This window comes from Parus major, chromosome 1 (assembly GCF_001522545.3).
Source record: "Parus major isolate Abel chromosome 1, Parus_major1.1, whole genome shotgun sequence".
Taxonomy (NCBI): domain Eukaryota; kingdom Metazoa; phylum Chordata; class Aves; order Passeriformes; family Paridae; genus Parus; species Parus major.
Genome location: NC_031768.1, coordinates 112578849 through 112596181, shown reverse-complemented (window position 1 = coordinate 112596181; position 17333 = coordinate 112578849). Strand labels below are relative to the sequence as shown.

At 52.1% G+C, this 17333-nt stretch overlaps 1 long non-coding RNA gene across 3 annotated transcripts in view; it reads left to right on the top strand.

Annotated features, from left to right (window-relative positions):
- LOC107207948 overlaps positions 1-17333 on the top strand; it is a 21800-nt gene extending 4467 nt beyond the window's left edge. Inside the window, exons 3-5 of one of the 3 annotated variants that reach the window (XR_004499847.1) lie at positions 3237-3417; positions 13781-13865; positions 16438-17333. This is a non-coding gene — a long non-coding RNA (uncharacterized LOC107207948). Of the gene's footprint in view, positions 1-3236; positions 3418-13780; positions 13950-14557; positions 15339-16437 lie in introns of those variants that run through there. The other 2 variants (XR_004499848.1, XR_001523004.2) reach the window with 2 other exon arrangements.

The following is a 17333-nucleotide window of genomic DNA, read 5'->3' as shown; positions in this document are numbered from 1 at the left end:
TAAAAGCTGAGCTCACTCTGCTGCAATGAGCTCTCCCTTGTCTCTTCCTGGCATTTTCCAGGAGCATATGGGAATGTGAAAGGTCCGAGCTCTGCCTGCCCTTCACATTTGGTGGAAGCTGAGAGGAGGCTCAGCCCCACACGCTCCCCCCTCAGCCTCTCCCGAGGAGAGCGGGATGTAAAAGGAAACTGTTTATTCTGGAGCCAGCTGAGGGAACAGAAACGCCCCTAAACCCGAGCCTGGCTCAGAGAGGGATCTTCAGCCAGCCAATCTTCTGCTTCCAGCACAGCACTGCTGGGGCTGGGAGGTGGGGTGGGCTCAGCCTGTGCTGTGTGTGCAAGTGTGTTCCACAGCTGCCTGTCTCCCCAGTCCTGCTGTCCTGAAAAGTTCTTTTCCTTGTTGACAATCAGGTTCCCAACAAGCCAAGCCCTAAAACTGCCACTGTTGATGCCAGAGGAAGGAGGGGGCTGAGTGCAGGACAGGTCTGGGGCAGCCTTGGGGACTCTGGGGAGTTGTTGCAGCAGTTTGAAGGCAGGAAAGGAGGAGGGGAGGGATGAATCCCAGGAAGGACACGCTGGGCTCAGCACTGGGCAGTGGCCCAGCAGGAACAAACAGCGTGTGCAATCCTCCTCAGCCAAGTGCTGAGGATGTGTAAGCAAAGGGATGCTCAGGAAGGAGTTTGGCAGCCCCTTTGTCTATTCTGCTCTTGCAGAGGCAGCAGAAAAGCTGCTCAGAGAGATACAGCAGGAATCACAGGATCTCAGACTGGTTTGGGTTGGAAGTAATATTAAAACCTATCCAGTCCCAGCCCTGCCATGGACAGGAACACCTTCCACTATCCCAGGCTGCTCCAAGCCCCATCCAGCCTGGCCTTGAATGCTTCCAGGGATCCAGGGGTAGTCAGAGCTTCTCTGGGCACCTGTGCCAGGGCCTGCCCACCCCCACTGGGAACAGTTCCTACCCAATATCTAATCTAAAATCTCTCCCTTAGTGTAAAACCAAACAGGAAAAGTGGTTTCATCCTTCCCTAATTTCCAAGGACCACGGTTTCCCCAACCCTGGGGATGTTATGCTGATCTGGTGGGTCCAAACCAGTTTGTGTCCAGATCTGAGCTTGTGATGACAAAATGCACCCACCTGGGAGGCAAATGTCCCTTTCCATAGGTCCAGATTGGGTCAGGGGGCTTAACCCATAATGTGGCAGCTTGGGATGTGTCTGCAAGAGGCCAGCATGTATTCCAGGGTATATCTCCAAGGGCAGAGACCCTTAGGAAAAAAGTGACATCTTCCCTGTGTCTCCACATGAAATCCTATTTAGCCTGAATACTCCTGCCTGCTTCAAATGTGCCAGCAGAGAATTGCAGTGTGTTTTTCCCAGCTACTGTAGAGATTCCCCATGAAAATGTGGCAGGGAAGAAGTGGCAGATTTCTGGAAGATTCAAGAAGCCCACATGATGCAACCCTGCTGCATTCTTGCAGCCTGCTCCTGCTCCTGGGAGCAGAAGGAGCCACTCACATTTTATTCCAGCTGCCAGTGGGCTGCATCCACACATTAAGACTTTTCTAGGGTCACATCCCTGTCCTGCCACAGCTCCTGGTGTTGCAGAGTCACATTCCTGCATCAGGGAGAGTTATATTAATTTTATAAAGCAAAACCTACTCTCAGTTTTCTGTCTCTGGTAACTTGCTGGGATGAAAGTTGTGGATCGTCCAGTGAACTTTTCTCTGTTGCCCATTTCAGAATCAAGCTAGAAAAGCTTTTACCTGGTGTTCCCAAATGAATTTAAAAACTCACAGGCATGTTTAGTTTTGGGAATAGTCACACACTTGGCAGTAAGAGCAGCAAATACAGATCCTGGAGCAAGGGAAGCTCCGTGGCTGTTGGATGGGATCTGGCAGCTGAGTCACACAAGGCAGATCTGACTCATCAGATCTGCATCTGCAGATGTCCCAGGATTTTATAAAGTGGGGCAAGGCTGATTATCCTCTGAAAAAGTTATGGAGACTGAGGCCTGGAAGGTGAGTTTGTGGCAGAATCAGAGCCAGGCTGGTTGGTGCTGCTTTCCTTCTCCACAAGGATGCCAAGGACTTGACAGGGAGTCCCAGAGGCATCCTCTCCCTCTCTGCACAGACAGTCTGCTCAGGGCTGGAACCCCAGGATGTGGAGCTGCTCTGTGTGGCATTATCCCAGCTCCAATCTCATCCAGCAGAGATGGATCTCATGGCCAAGGGGTCCTCTGGATTTACAGAGCAGCCTCTGTATCCTTGTCTTCTTTCCCTGCTCCTAGTTAACTCTGCCATAAACCCCAGGCAGGAACAGGCCCTGCTTTGCGTTTTTGTAGCCTGTGGGACCATGATTGATGCCTTTCTCCAACATGGATGCCCAAACTGTGCTTCCCACACTGGGAAGAGATGCAGGAGCTGCCTCTCTCTGCTCCTCCAGGAGGCACAGTCCAGGCTCCTGCCCCAGCACTCAGCACATTGAACATCTCCTGCATGTCCCTGGAGCTGACAGGCTGCTCCCAACACTGGAGGAGGCATCAGAGCTGCTGAATTTGGCTTTGTACAGAAGGTCTCTTGTTCAGCCTGGGGCAGAGGTGCTTGGGAGAGGTGGGGTGGGAGGTTTAGATGAATGAGGATCGTTGTTTCTCTCCTGATTCCCTTCAGGAGGGTGCTGGATGTTTCCCAGCTGTGCACAAACATCTTGGATTTCTGGACTCTGTTGGCTTTGACGTCAAGACCTGAATCCCCTGGGATCACTCCTGGTTTGGGACCCAGGGGATGCTGTGGTTACAAGGACACGTGTGAATCAAAGCCTCTTACAGCTCCCTCCTCTCCTGCATGGATCTGGCTTAGCCCCATCCAGTTGGGAATTATTTCAAGCTCCTTTGCTGCCTGAACACAGAGAAGCAGCAGCAAAGAACTTAAGGCAGCTCCTGAGTTTTGAACAGTTCAGGATGCGAGTCATGGCTGCAGTTTAGTGGGAGGGAAACACTCAGGTCCTGAACTTCCAAGGGTTTCTGTTGGATATGGAATACCCAGTTCTGGTTATTGTAGTTTCCAATGACAAAGCTGTGTCCTGGACACGGAAAATAATGGAGAAACTGCAATTTGTACATTGTGGAGTTGTCTTCATTTTCCAAAGAGCCCCCAAATCCAGACATACATTCACTGACTGTGATGGCACCTGTCTTGATGAATTAACAATTTAACTATGATTTTCTCCCTAATTCCAGTTAATAGAGTAGTTGGATCTGCTGGAGGCAAGTTCATCAAATGTGGGATGCACAATGAATCCACTCTGGGCTCTGTCTCTGATTCACCATGTGCCATGAATCCAGCAATTTGCTGCTGCTTGAAGCCTTCCTGACTTCCCTGGCATTGGCAGGAAGGTCCATGGTCACCCTGTGGAAGCAGGTATGAAGTGGAAGGTGGGGCAGGATGGGAGGACACCCAAAAGCCCTTCAGGAATCTCGGGCACCACAGGGCTGATGCAGAGTTCAGTGCAAACAAATCCTTATGGGCATGAGAAGCACTGGGCTCGTGGCACCGTGCACTCCAGAGGTCCTTTAGGGCCTCACCACCTGTGTTGTCCCGTTTTCCCACTGGGAAAATCCCGTGCTCTGGCTTCAGCTGAACAGATAATTGCGTGCCTTAGTGCCAGCCCTGCATCCCTGGGGCAGCAGGACCGCTGTCCCTGAGGGTGGGATCAGGGTGAAAAACCTCCTCCAGCCTTGCCTGCCACCAGGGTTTGTGTCTCCGGTCCCAGCTCCAATCCCACGCCCTGAGTCCTGCACTGGGAATACACTTCTGGCTCTGCGTGGCTGTGGCCAAGAGTTTCCCATGCTTCAGAAAGTGCCATAAACCCACAATAAACAGCACAGCCCCTGCACTGCTGTCCCTGAGCTCCCCTGGTCCCCAGTGCAGCTAATGCTTAAACACTTGGGAGAATGAGAATATTTAGGATTTCTGTGGAAGTGTCAGTGTGGAAAAGGCTGCACCAAAGCAGAGAGACCAGCGGAAACAGATGGATGTAAAAACAGTGGAGACAGAGAGGGGCTGGCTGGGATTCAGGAGCTCCAGAGGGCTGGGAGCACACGGATCCAGTTAGGGTGCTGCAGGGCTCGTTCAGCCCTGGGCACACTGCAGAGGCTCCCCCTGGCACTGCTGCCCTTGCCGGGGTTCCCCAGGGAGCAGTGCCCAGCCAGGATTCCAGCCAGGATCCCAGCCAGGATCCCAGCCAGCTCCACGGCATCCCCACTGGTGAGCTCCTCTGGGGGGACCGGATTCCCCCAGGGAATCTCCCGAGCCTGGGGAGCCGCCGCCGGCCCGGGCAGGAACATCCCGGTCTCGCTGCTCCCCCCGCTGCCCGGCTCCGGCACCAGCCCGGGCTGGCTCCAGCCTTGCCCAGCCCCAACCCCTGCAGCAGGAGCAGGAGCTGCTCTGTCTCCACCGCCCAGCCCTGGGATGTGCCCCACAGTGCGTCCCCAGAGAGGTGTCACCTTCCACCTGCCCTGGGAATGATGCTCTGCCAGGCCAGTCCTCCCTGCTGGAAGGAGAAAAGCAGAGCCAAGAGGAGCAACAAGGGTAGCAGAGGCCAGGAGGGGAAAAGGGAAGCAAAGATGGATGTGGAAACCCCTGGCATTTTTGCTTGTTTGGGTTTTTTTCCTTGTTTTGGGTTGGAAGGGACCTTAAAGATCACCCATGGGCAGGGACACCTTCCACTATCCCAGGTTGCTCCAAGCCCCATCCAACCTGGCCTGGAAGGGGAATTTAACTTATTCCAAACTCTGCCAAACATAATTTCAACTGTGATTTATTAGGTATCACTAGAAATAAGATTATGACAGCATAGATAACCCCAAATGCTGTGGGAGCATGGCATGGGTGCCTGAGCAGCACAAAGCATGCCAGGAGATTCCTTATGTCTTTCCAGCTTTCAGTTTCAAAGATGCTATTCTGCCTGGGAGCAGAGAGAGGGAGTCCTTCTCCTTCTCTTTGAGGGACCTGCAGGATGCTCTTCTCCTGAGGAGCGTTCCCCTGGCTGCCCAAATCCCTCCCAGGCTGGACTGGGGATGCAGTGTGCCTGCAGGAGAGAGGCAAGGAACAAATGAGATCTGCAAGAGAATCTTGTCAGAAAGACTTTAGGGGTGGGAATGACTCAGAGCAGCTCTCCCATATAAAATCACGGAATCATAATGGCACAGAATGCTTTGGGTCAGAAGGGACCTTAAAGCCCATCCAGTCCCACCCTGCCATGGGCAAGGACACCTTCCACTGTCCCAGGCTGCTCCAAGCCCTGTCCAGCCTGGCTGTGGACACTTCCAGGGGTCCAGGGGCAGCCACAGCTTCTCTGTTTCTGGGACATGTCCATGTGTTCCAGAGGGATGTGCTGGGATTCACAAGCACCAGGCAATCCCTTTAGCAGGATTTAGCAGATCTGGAGCCCCCAGGGGGGTTTGCAGTGACACCTTTCAGGTCTCCCACTGAGCTCTGGTCCAGAACTGCAGCCTCCCAGTAAACAACACCCAGAAAAGGGGGTTTGGCTTGTAGGGAAGTGTTTTATTTCCTTTAATTAACTGGATCTGAACTGGATGGAACCCAAGCCTGTTCTCAGTCACCAGCAATCCCCGAGCTGTGCATGATCAGAGCTGACAGCCCCAGTGGTGCCAGTGCCAGCAACCCCCACTGATGGACCTGAAAAACCCCTACAGGTCTGACACAGAACATTCATGCACAGGGGATGGATATTTGAGGTGAAACCTCAGCAGAAGTTTCTGCTCTCCTGACTTTGCAATTGCCAGCAGTGAGGAAGATCCCTGCAGAGTAACTCAGGGATTGCTCACAGCCCCTTGCATTGGGATAACCAAGTGAGGCAGCAAGTTTTACCCTATATCTACCCAGGAGAGAGAAATTAGAGCCTGTCAGGGTTCTTAGAGCCTGGCTGGGGTGATTTACCAGGCATCTGAGTGCTTGTGCACACAGCTCCAGATGTCTCCTGCTCCCCTTCCTTCAGGACACGCTGCCTCCCACAGGGAGCTGCTGGATGAAGGGGGAATTAAAGGCATTTGTTATTCCCTGACACAGTCCATCCCCAGGCTGCCTTCCCAAGGAGCTGCAGCTCAGGGGCTTGCCTTGGAGGGAGGAGCAGCTTTATCATGGCATGGCAGCTCGCCCAGGGAAGAGCTGGGAGACAGCTGGGACTTGTTCTGGGGCCGGAGTTCTGTTCCTGTGAGGAGGCCGGGGGTCAGAGATGAGCCAGGCTGTGGGAGGGAGGCAGGGAGGGTGTTTCACACTCCTGTAAGCACTCCCAACACTGCATCCCCAAGCCAGCCTGGCAGGCAGGTCCCAGCCCCAGCGCTCCCATCCCAGTTCCCAGAGCTCTGTGCCTTTCCCTGACCTCGGCTCATCAGAAGAACAGTCGGTGATGCTCCATCAGCTCCATCCCATGCCTGCTCTGTGTTTACACCCCCATGTGTTCCCCTTGGGGAGTCCTGTTCTGTTCCAAACCCCTTCTGCTTCCAGAGGATTTATTTCCACACTCCCTGCTCCCCTCTCTGTCCTATAAACGGAAAGGCTTAGGCAGCCTCTGCTGCACATTTAGAGCTGTGTGACCACGAGATTTGCTGCAGCCAGCCCAGTCAGCTGATCCAGCCACACTCATTCAAGGAATCATTTTCCACTTGTCATCCAAGCTGTGGCTGCCCAGACTGGGGGGAAAGAAAGGGAGGCTTGGTGTGTTTGGGATAACTGGTGGAGGAAAAGCACACCTGGAGAGGGGGGCACATCTCTGCCCTTCCTATATCCTGAGCTGCTGCATCTGTCAGGGTAAGCAGTTGTAGGATGAGGTTATGAACCAAAAGAGGGTTGATTTCAATGGGATATTTGGAAGGAATTTTTGGCTGTGAGGGTGGGCAGGCCCTGGCACAGGGTGCCCAGAGCAGCTGTGGCTGCCCCTGGATCCCTGGAAGTGTCCAAGGCCAGGCTGGACAGGGTTTGGGATGGTGGAAAAGGTGTCCCTGCCCATGGCAGGGAGTGAAACTGGATGAGCTTTAAGGTCCCTTACAACCCAAACCAGTCTGTGATTCCATGATTCTCTGTTATTTTCCTGAAAATCAGGTCCTCCTCTGGACTCTTTCCTTCCATCTCCAGCTTTCCAAGATCTCATTCCAGGTTCTGTACCTTGAGAAATTGAGGTGTGCCCCCAAGGCTGCCCTGCACCTACTAAATCCAGTGGAGCTGAGTTAAGGTCTCGTGTCACAGCAGCAGCTGCTGCAGCACCAGCCCTGGCAGCTCCTGCTGCTGTGGGCTGTGGGACCAGGCTATGCTTGGTGGCCATGGCAAGAGGCACCTTCTGCCCCTGTGGCTTTGCCACTTGGCCTGGAGGAGAACTGGAGGTGGGAAGTGAGTGATTGCAGCTTCAGCAGATGGTTATCCCATGAATCACGGGCTACCTGGCTGTGTGGTCATCCCTGGATGGCTCCTGCTGGACCTGTTCGTGCACATGCAGCTGATCTGAGGCTTCCTGGGAGGGCTGAGCTCCCTCACGTGCCCTGCCCAGCCCTGGTTGCACCTCGAGGCCACCACAGGGACAATTAGCACATGAGATGTCTCTCCTTTGATGCCCAGTCTCCACACCCTTGTGATGGGGCAGCTCTTCCCAGTATTCCAGAACTCCCCTCCCCTGCTTCCCAAAACACACAGCTGGGAGGGAGTGGGAGCCTCTTGGACACATCCCTGCACAGCTGCTGCCAGCTGAAATGTCGGGGATTCAGGGAAGGTTTCTGCTTCTTGGCTGATCTTAAGCTGCCCTCACCCCTTGTTGCTGTTGGGGGGAGATCTGCAGGTGGAGAGAGGGGCAGGAGGGGATGGGTGAGAGGGAAATTCCTGCCAGGAATGAGTCAGCCCCACATGCTATGCCTGGAAAAAACAACTGCACCCATCCTGCTGTGGTGCTGAGGCAGAAGGGAACCCTCATTCCTTTGGGATCCCTTTAGGGCCAGGCTTTATATCGTCCTGCTTTAAAGTAAGTTAAGCTTACTTTGGAGTTTCACCCAGCTTAGGGAGAAACAGCAAAGCCAGGTATCAAATCCCAAATGACTTCCCAATTCCTAGCTGGTGGGGCACAAAGCATAGGATGACTTTGTCTGCTTTACCCACATCCAACATTTTAAACTGAGGGGAGAGATTTTAGATTGGATATTGGCAAGAATTTCCTCCTTGTGAGGGTGGGCAGGCCCTGGCACAGGGTGCCCCAAGCAGCTGTGGCTGCCCCTGGATCCCTGGAAGTGCCCAAGGCCAGGCTGGACACTGGGGCCTGGAGCAACCTGGGACAGGGGGAGGTGTCCCTGCCATGGCAGGGGTGGCACTGGGTGGTCTTTGAGTTCTTTTCCTAGCCAAAACAAGAAAAAGGAAAAACATTTATTTCTGATTCCCACCCTGCTTAGCATTAAATTTTCTGAAAGACTCTCCTGCACAGGAACATCCTCCTGAGCATTTCCTTTGTAGGAAACATCCCCTGCTTATGCAAAAAGCCAAAACTCTCCTGCCTAAAAAACTATTTTTAATCAAGAAATACTGGAGATGATTTAGGCAGAGAGGAAGCAGCATTAAACCAGCTTTGAGCATGGCTTTTGGGGCTGTGATGGAGCTGCACAGTATAATCCAAACTTAACTTTGCTGGGGTGCAGGATTCATGCTCTGGGGGAATAACAAACCACCCCTTGGGCTGAATCTGGAGCTGATGGCTGGAATTTGAGGAAATCCTGTGTGCTTATAATCTTAGGTTGCTTTTTCCCTGGGTAGTTTATTCCTTTAAATAGAAGGGCTTAAATGGGATTGACTCCTACAATCCTTCTGGCCTGGCTGGGCTGTAATCTTTAATGGCCAGTGATGGGCAGGGATGTCACAACTCACATCCCTTCTGCTCTGAAGGGAAAACACTCAGGAGCCCTCACTTTCTCAGGTGTCCCCTGAGATCTGTCCCAGCTCCATCCTGCCCCCTTGGAAGGGCAGGGAAAGGACCCTGGTGTCTGACAGGATCCCAGGGAAGGGCTGGAGCTGTGCCAGGGGAGGTTTAGGTTGGGTTTTAGGGTAAGGCTCTTCCCCCAGAGGGTGCTGGCAGTGCCCAGGCTCCCCAGGGAATGGGCACGGCCCCGAGGCTGCCAGAGCTCCGGGAGCCTTTGGACAGCGCTGCCAGGGACGCCCAGGGTGGGGTTGTTGGGGGGTCTGGGCAGGGACAGGAGCTGGACTCGACAATTTCCCAGGGAAGCGAGGAGAAATGCCAAATGTGGTGCTCTGATTCATGTACAGAACAGGTCAGGGAGCTTTGCCCCCACAATGTACAACAGCATTTTTAGGATGACCAATTACGTATCTGAATATCCATATAAATATCAGATCTCCAGAAGAACCATCCACCTCATCCCTGGTGAGCAGGTCCAGGTTCCTCCAGTTTTCCAGCATGATTTGCAGTGGGTGGTCACAGACTCTGGAACTTGGCAGCGTTTTCAGTGGCGCTGTTTGCTGCAGAAACCACCTATTTTTATCCTTGTATGGAATAATCACATCCTGATGAAGTCCAGGATTTGTGCAGCCAAGCTGACTTTGCAAGTGCCACCACACTTTGCAGCTGCCAAGACATCAACCCTGGATTTCCCGATTCCTCAGCTTTTCAAATCCTTCTTCCTAAACCAATCCTGAGCCAGAAGGACATGTCCTGGAGGACAGTTCCCAATCCACTTTTCCCATACTGGCCAGCAGCTGCCACACCAGGATCCCCTTATCTCTGTACATCCCTGTCCAGAGGGTCCTTGGCTGCCCCAGCCTGCCCTGACTGCCCCACCTTGCTGATGCATCTGCAGCCCTCCCTCAGGGCACAGGGGAGGCCGAATGGAGCCTTCCCCTTCTCCCACCACCCTGTCTTGGAGCGTGTGGGACGTTCAGTGCTCCTGGGAGGATGGGGTGAGTCAGTGTTTGCACATCCTGAGTCACTCCAGGGAGTTGCCAGAGAGGAGGGGGGGATGCCCAGTCTCATCTGGGGGTGTAAATATCCCAGGAGGTTCTTCTGTCTGAAAGAAAATTCCCAATGAGAGGCCACCACCATAGACCAGAAGTGTCACTCCATGAGAAGAAGTTATTTCCTGGCCCTGCTTCCATGTGAATCCTTTCAGATGGCACACAGCTGATTATTTGGGAGGGATGCCACATCCCCAGCTCATGGCTGTCCTTGGAAACTTCCTGAGACATGCTGAGGGGTTCCTCTTGGCAGCTCCCTCAGAGAAGTTTGTGGAGCTATGGCATCCAACATGCCAGGGAGGCCACGGAGGAATGCCAGGCAAGTCCTCAAAGCAGGGTTTTGGGATGTCTTTTGGTAGAATTAATTCCCAGTCCTCCCACTGATTGCAATTTTTATCACTATTCTGGGTTTTTTTTGAGCTAGAAATGCTCCTGAGCTCATGTGGTGGCTTTGGGAGCGGATTGGCTCAGGAGTCCATTCCTGGTGCTCAAAGCAGGTTTAAGATAGAAAGGGGAGAGTGGACACCCTTGCTGACACCCCCACAGGCACCTGGAGGTCCTCTGTGCCTTGATGAACAGCCCAGAGAACACCACAGGATGCTTCAAATACACACCCAGGCTTTTTACCTCCATTTCCAGCTTGAATGGAATAAATTCCCAGGTCAAGAAAAGCTGGAAGAACCACCCCAGGATTTTTTGTTCTCAGAGTCCCTGCCTTTAACATGAGCTAAATTTTCTGTGCTTGCTCAGAGCAGAGGCTGAGCAGGGAGTGAGGCCAGAAAAACAGGAGGTCATGTCAAACTTTCTTTTTTTCTCCTCTTAACACTGAAATAAAAATACATCCCAAGCTTGTTTTGGGATTAACAAGAAAAAATTCCTCTTGATGGGAACCATCTGTGGCCAGGAGATGCCGGCTGCTCTCTGCTTCCCACCCTCACACAGACGCCATCATTTGGGGTGTGTTCCTCTCCCAAATATTATTCCTCTCATCCCTGTGCTGGTGGGAGGAATCCCAGCTATTTAAGGAGGCTTTTCTCGCAGCATTTCAAAGCAGCAGCAGCTTGTGACACCTATGGAGGATAATATTTGCTCTCCTCATTACAGCCCCAGTGCCCAGCACAGCTTGCTGGTGGCTGCTGGCCTCGGAGGGGAAACACTGCCAGTGTCTTGCTTGTGACCTTTCCACCCCAGGTGTCACCTCAGGGTCAAAGCAAACATCTGGAGGCCTCTCTGGCCAGCCCCACAAAGCAGGAGGGGAAATCTGCCCCGAGGAGTGGAGATTCCCTGGCTCTGCCTCTGCTGTGCTGCTGGAGATGAGGGGCTTGGCGCTGGGCCCTTCACGGTGTCGGAGAACGAGGTGATTTCTGGGGTGGACTTGGACCCCAGCTGAGGTTTTGGGGTGGGAAACGCTACTTCTGGGCTGGGCTGGCTACAGGAGGATGAAGAGGTGCATTTGCAGCATCAGAAACTCCAGAGATTTGGAGCAGGGAGAAACCTTCAAGGCCAGGAAGAGGAGAGGAAGCTCAAGGTGAAGGCAGCAGAATCCAGGGCAGGTCTGGCCCCAGGAGGAAAGGCTGGAAGTGTTTCTCTGCTCTCTCCATGCACCTGGCTGAAAGGATCTCCTGATCTCCTCCTGGGATCAGCTCCTGGCAGGGTGAGCAGGGAGCCAGGAGCAAGACGAGCCCAACAGGTTCTGGGCTGGGAGAGCCTCCTGGATGGCAGCACAGCCCTGGCCTGGGATCCAAGAGCTGAACTGAAATGGACCAAATGAGCATTTTGGGGGCTTTCCCAAACCTGGCTGGATGAAGGATTTTTTGTGTGAGGCTTGACAAGTTCAGAGTGATCCAGGCCTGGCTTGGGAGGTGGTTTGGATTCATTTGGAGAAAGGAGGGCAGGACATTTAGGCCTTGCTTACCCTGCCCTCCTGCTCGTCCCTCAGTGTGGGGGACAAGTTCTTGTACTCTCCTAGGACCAAGTTAATCCTCACCTCTCCTACATGGAGCTCAGCATGAGCAGGTTGGAGTGAAGAATGCTGCTCCCTCCTTCCCACTGGGGCTGGCACAAAGCATCCCCAGTGCCACTGGTGGATTTCATACTCCAGCAGACGAAGGCAAAGTGCTTTCCATCTTTGAGGCTGGAAAAATCCATCCCCCAGACACAGGGGGGGATGGATTTTTGTGCCTGCAGCTGGGGGTGCAGCCCCCGCTCCCATCCCAGCAATGTGGGATGTTCTGGTGCTGCTTTGCCCTGCCCTGCTCTGACCACAGGCTGGGAACAGTCCTGGATGCTCTCAGAATATTCCATCAATCTGTGAATCCTATTCTGAGGTGCTCACCCAAAAACTGGCATTGTGCAAGGAGGACTCATCTTTTAAAAAATCCCTCCTGGGCCAAATATACCCCAAAATACCACTCTGGCTTTAACAGAGAAGGGTGTTCGTGCACAGTTGCTGATGGTTGGAAAGCTGAATGCAGGTGCTGTGCTTCACCCATCAAAAAGCAATTTACAGATTAAATTTGTAGAAATTGATACAAACTGCTGGAACAACATTACATTGTAACAGGAAGAAAATTTGCTGCTGTTTTATTAGAAATAGAGGGAAATGGATTCACATAACGTTTTTAAGACAGGCTTTGAACTCTGGGGGTTTAATTTCAGCAGTGTGTGGGCACACACGCTCCATCCCAGGCAGGCTGAGCCGAGACTGGGATGGGTTTTTCATCCCCTGTGACTGGGGTCAAACTCCACATCTCCATCCAAGAAAACTCTGGGATGGAGAGGATTAGAAAACTGATGCTCCCCCTGGCCTGGCTGAATAACAGGGGCTTTGTTCAGGGATCCAGGTCAGGGGTTTTATTTCAGTACCTGCAACGGAGCTATGAGAGGAATGCAGCAGGTTCCTCCCAACCTGGAGAAATGCAGAGATATCTCCAAAGGTGTTTAATATTAACTGGAGCAGAGCACATCCCTGAAGGGTTTGACTGTGAGCCTGTGTTTGTATCCAAACATCACCTGCAAATCCATAACGTGGCCAGAGCTGGAGCAGGTGAAAGTCCTCCTGGAGGGAGCCAGATCGATGATGGGTTTGTCAATAAAGATCATCCCTTGCTGGCACCAGGAATGTGATCCATGAGCCCAGACCTTCCTGCGCAGGCACAGAACAAAGGCCTCAGCCAAAAGGCTGTGATTAATGTGTTGGTGAGGAGAAGAGGGCTGGGTGGGCAGGGAGCAGAGGAACAAAGCAGCCCTGTGTGCACAGGGCAGCCAGCAAGCAGCTCCTGGGAGAACGCTGGGATTTGCTTTCCAGGAGCTCCCCCAGCAAAACCCACTGGGATTTTGATGCAAGCAAGGTTTGGCCTTCACATTCACCCTCTCTGACTCTTCTGGTCAGATGTTACCAGCAGCACTTTTTGGTAAAGCTCCTTCTCACAGGGCAGGCAAGTCTTGCACCACATAATGACAAATATATTTCCTTCTTTGCTGTTTCAGCTGCATTTGTTTATTAAGTGGACTGCACTGGAAAATGCTGTTAAAGAAAGTTTAATATAAAAGCAATTAATTCAGAGATTGCTTTACTTACATGCCCTGAAGTTCTCCCAATGTATCTGGAATCATGGAATCACTAAGGCTGGAAAAGATCTCCAAGATCATCAAGTTTAACCTTGGACCAAATCCCACCATGCCCCTAAACCATATAAACCGTATTGTGAAATGCCACACCAACATGATTTTTTTTAACTTTTTTTTTTTTTTTTCCCCACAGGAGACCTGTGTTTATCTAAACTTGATACTGAGAGCAGGAGTTGGAGGTTATGGATGGCTTCATTCCTTCCAGTTGTGTATTTAAGGTGGGAAAAACTGCCAGCAAATAAAAGGCCAGAGGCTTGGGACACAGGACTAAGTCTTGCCACCAGCTCAGCAGGGGACTCTTTGTGGCAGTGACTGTCCTTGTCAGGACACTGCCCAGCTCCCCTCTGAGTAGATCCATGTTTCTCCACTGCTTTGAAGGGCTGTGGGGCCAGTCCAGGAGATGTTTGCCCCAAGACAACGATACAGGGCAACATCCTTTAGGGCTTCAGAGGGGTGGGAGGGCACAGGGTGCTCTTCATCCTGAGAAATGTTGATGGAGACAGACATTCCTCACCTTGCCAGTGGGTCACCATCACCACAAAAACTGCTCCTGGCTCCTCCAGATCTTCTCCATTTTATATTTATTATATGTATTTCATATTTCTTTACCTGTTATTTTTATGACTGAGCCACCCCTATTTCCTCCCTGACACTGCAAGACTCCAGTGCAGTCATCAGGGGATGCTGAGGGTGACAGGGACCTGATTTACCTGCTCCAATAATCCCTGCCAGTGACCTTCCCCCTATTTATGTACATCCCTTTTATCTCCTGGAAGGGGTTGATGGCTGACTCCCCCAGAGCAGGCAAACACAGCTGTTGTGCAAAAAGTGTTTCCTGACTTGGTGGACAAAAGATGTCTTCATTTTCAGTTGCTGGGTAACATCAAATATTCCCATTTTCACCCCTCAGCATTCTCTTCAGGGCTCACCAGTTCACCATGGCTTCTGCTGCAGGGATGGAGACCTTGCAAGGGCTTGTTGGAGCAGCCTGAGGAGGCAAAAAATGTGAAGGAGAGGTTGAAATACAGAGGATGTAACAGGAAAGTGTCTCTGCAAGCCCTCCCTGTAAATGTTATTATGTTAAAATAATTATTCCTGAGGGGACACTTCCAATCAACACCCTCCTCGCACTTATTAGAGACACAAAAGCCTTGGAGAAAGAGGTAGGAAGAAGGACCTTAATGAAAGTATTTGCAGCACAAACACAGGAAAGCACGGAGCTCCCTCCCGTTCACCCTGCACTCCCTGAGAAGTGGAGCTGGCAGAACAATGGTGTGTTCCATGCTTCCTTCCCCTGCCCAGGCTGCTCGGATGCTCCAGGGCAGCCACAGCCAGGGTTTGCCTCCAGAGCTCCTCTGCCCAGGCAGAGACACGGACACAGCTCTGCTCCACACCCCCCCGTAAATCCAGCCTCGCTTTCTGCATCCTTTTCTTTCCTCTCTGCCTCATCTGTGAGATGTTGAAATCTCCCAGCCTCGCTCAGTGTCCACTGCCCAGATGTGGCAACTGAGCAGGGGTTCCTTGCTCTGCCCCAAAAAGCCATGGGGGAATCTGCTGTGCTGTCACCAGACCCTGCCTTGTTCTGCCTCTGAGTGCAGCAGCAAACACAGAAAAGGGAACGTCCAACATGCTCTGACTTCTCTGAGAAAGCTCCAGGGAGATCTCAGAGCCCTTCCAGTGCCTAAAGTGGCTCCAGGAGAGCTGGAGAGGGACGTGGGGTGGAGGGACAGGACACAGGGAATGGCTTCCCAGGGCCAGAGGACAGGGATGGATGGGATATTGGGCAGGAATTGTTCCCTGGGAGGGTGGGCAGGCCCTGGCACAGGGTGCCCAGAGCAGCTGTGGCTGTCCCTGGATCCCTGGCAGTGTCCAAGGCTGTGTCTGGGTCATCAGGACTGCTCAGGAAAGTGTTTCTCCTGCAAAGCTTCCCCACCGTGAGCCTGGGAGGAGGAAAAAGGCTTTTTTCTGCCTCCACAGGGGATGGAACAGCATTTTTTCTTGGAGGAGGCTGGTGCTGAGTTTCAGGATTAATCAGCCCATTCCTCCTGATCCCCACTCTTGTAGGAAGCTGCATCACCTCCCTCACCATCCATCCCAACCAAACACCAGAGCACTGACTGCTCTGAGACTTTGCCTCGATGCCCTCGTATTTCCCTGCCAGGAAACAAAAATGTCCCTTCTGGAGGAATTTTCCCTTCCATAAGCACATAACAAAACGCTTCCAGGACGTGGCATGAAATCCCAAAACTCAGCCCTGGTTTAGAGCTGAGCCAGGTCCTAAAGGAGCAGCTTAAAAAGGGAATCACACACAGGGAGTATCCCCAGGGTCCAGAGGGTTTTCAGGAGGGCTTTAGAGCTGCATCCTTTGGAAATGAAGCTGGCTGGAAATGTGAGGAATGAGCACAGCAGAAATCCCTGCCATGCCAAAGGGAGATATTTAAAGTAGCTTTGAGCATTCAAGGCTCTCAGCACAGGACAAGGAGCTTATAAATCTGAAACCAACCTTCTCTGTCCAAAATTGCATCTGTTTTCCTGGAGGCTGCATGGAAATTCATGGTAAATTTCCTTCAGTGACTTTTCTTTGACATTGCATGGCCCTTAGCAGCCACAGTGCTGCTTTCAGGGGACAAAGATGGTCCTTCTGCTCATCTTTGTGGTCCTCACAGCTGCTTGGGGTGGCTGGAGTACAAATCCTTCCCCAGCCCTGCATCCTGGCAGGATCCTGTGTCGGATTCAAGCGGCCAAGTCACAGAAATATTCTGAAAATGTGCAAACTCTGTGTCTTTTCAGAGGCATTTTCCTCAGCAAATGGATGCTGTAAAGAACTGACTGGATGGTGCTGAGAGCATCTGCAGGATTTCTGGAACCTCACGAGTTTGAAAAGTATTTCCTCTTGGTGCCAGAAAAAAATATTTTCCCCTTGATCTTAAGGAAGGCTGAACTCTTTCTGCTAAGTTAAAAGGCAATCCTTAGGCACAAAACCAAGGATGTTTAAAGTTTGGCAAAGGCACCAGACTTTGTTACGTGCCTTGAAATATCTGCATCTGTCCTGTCCCCTCCTGCACATCCACTCCCAAGCCTGCAGGAAAACACATCCTAAAGCTCTGCCGTGGACCCACAACCAGGCAGCAAATAAAATGCTCCCACAGGACAGATTTCATCAGGATTTAAGGTAATCACAGCTCTCAGGCTTGTGATTCTGAAATGTCTCCTGTCAGCAGTGCTGGAAGGAGAAGCACTTGGCAAAGAGCTGCCAGGACAGCTGCCTGAACCTCAACCCCACAGCTCCTCTGCTGTGCTGCTCGTTGCTTGGATCAGATTCTAAAATCTGATTTTTCACCCCCAGTCATTCCCTACTGCTGGGTGCAGCAGGATTATTTCTGCTTCTCCTAGGAAAAGAGCCAATTGCCAGCGACCTCTCAGCTTAGTCTGCCTCAGTAAAGAGGAGTCTGGCATTTGGCTCGTGCTTGCTTGTTATTTTGACAGCACATCCCTTCCTTTTGCACTGCTTGGATCAATCTCTACTTCAGGGCTGGGCCAAAAAAAGTGGAAAAATGGCCAATTTGCAGGAAAAAAAATAAATTAATCCATTGCTGTCAGCCAAGTGTTTTGTCACCTTGCATCAAGAAGGGCAAAGGATTCACAGCCAGGACACAGCTGAGTTTTGGCCACAGTGCTGGGCACAA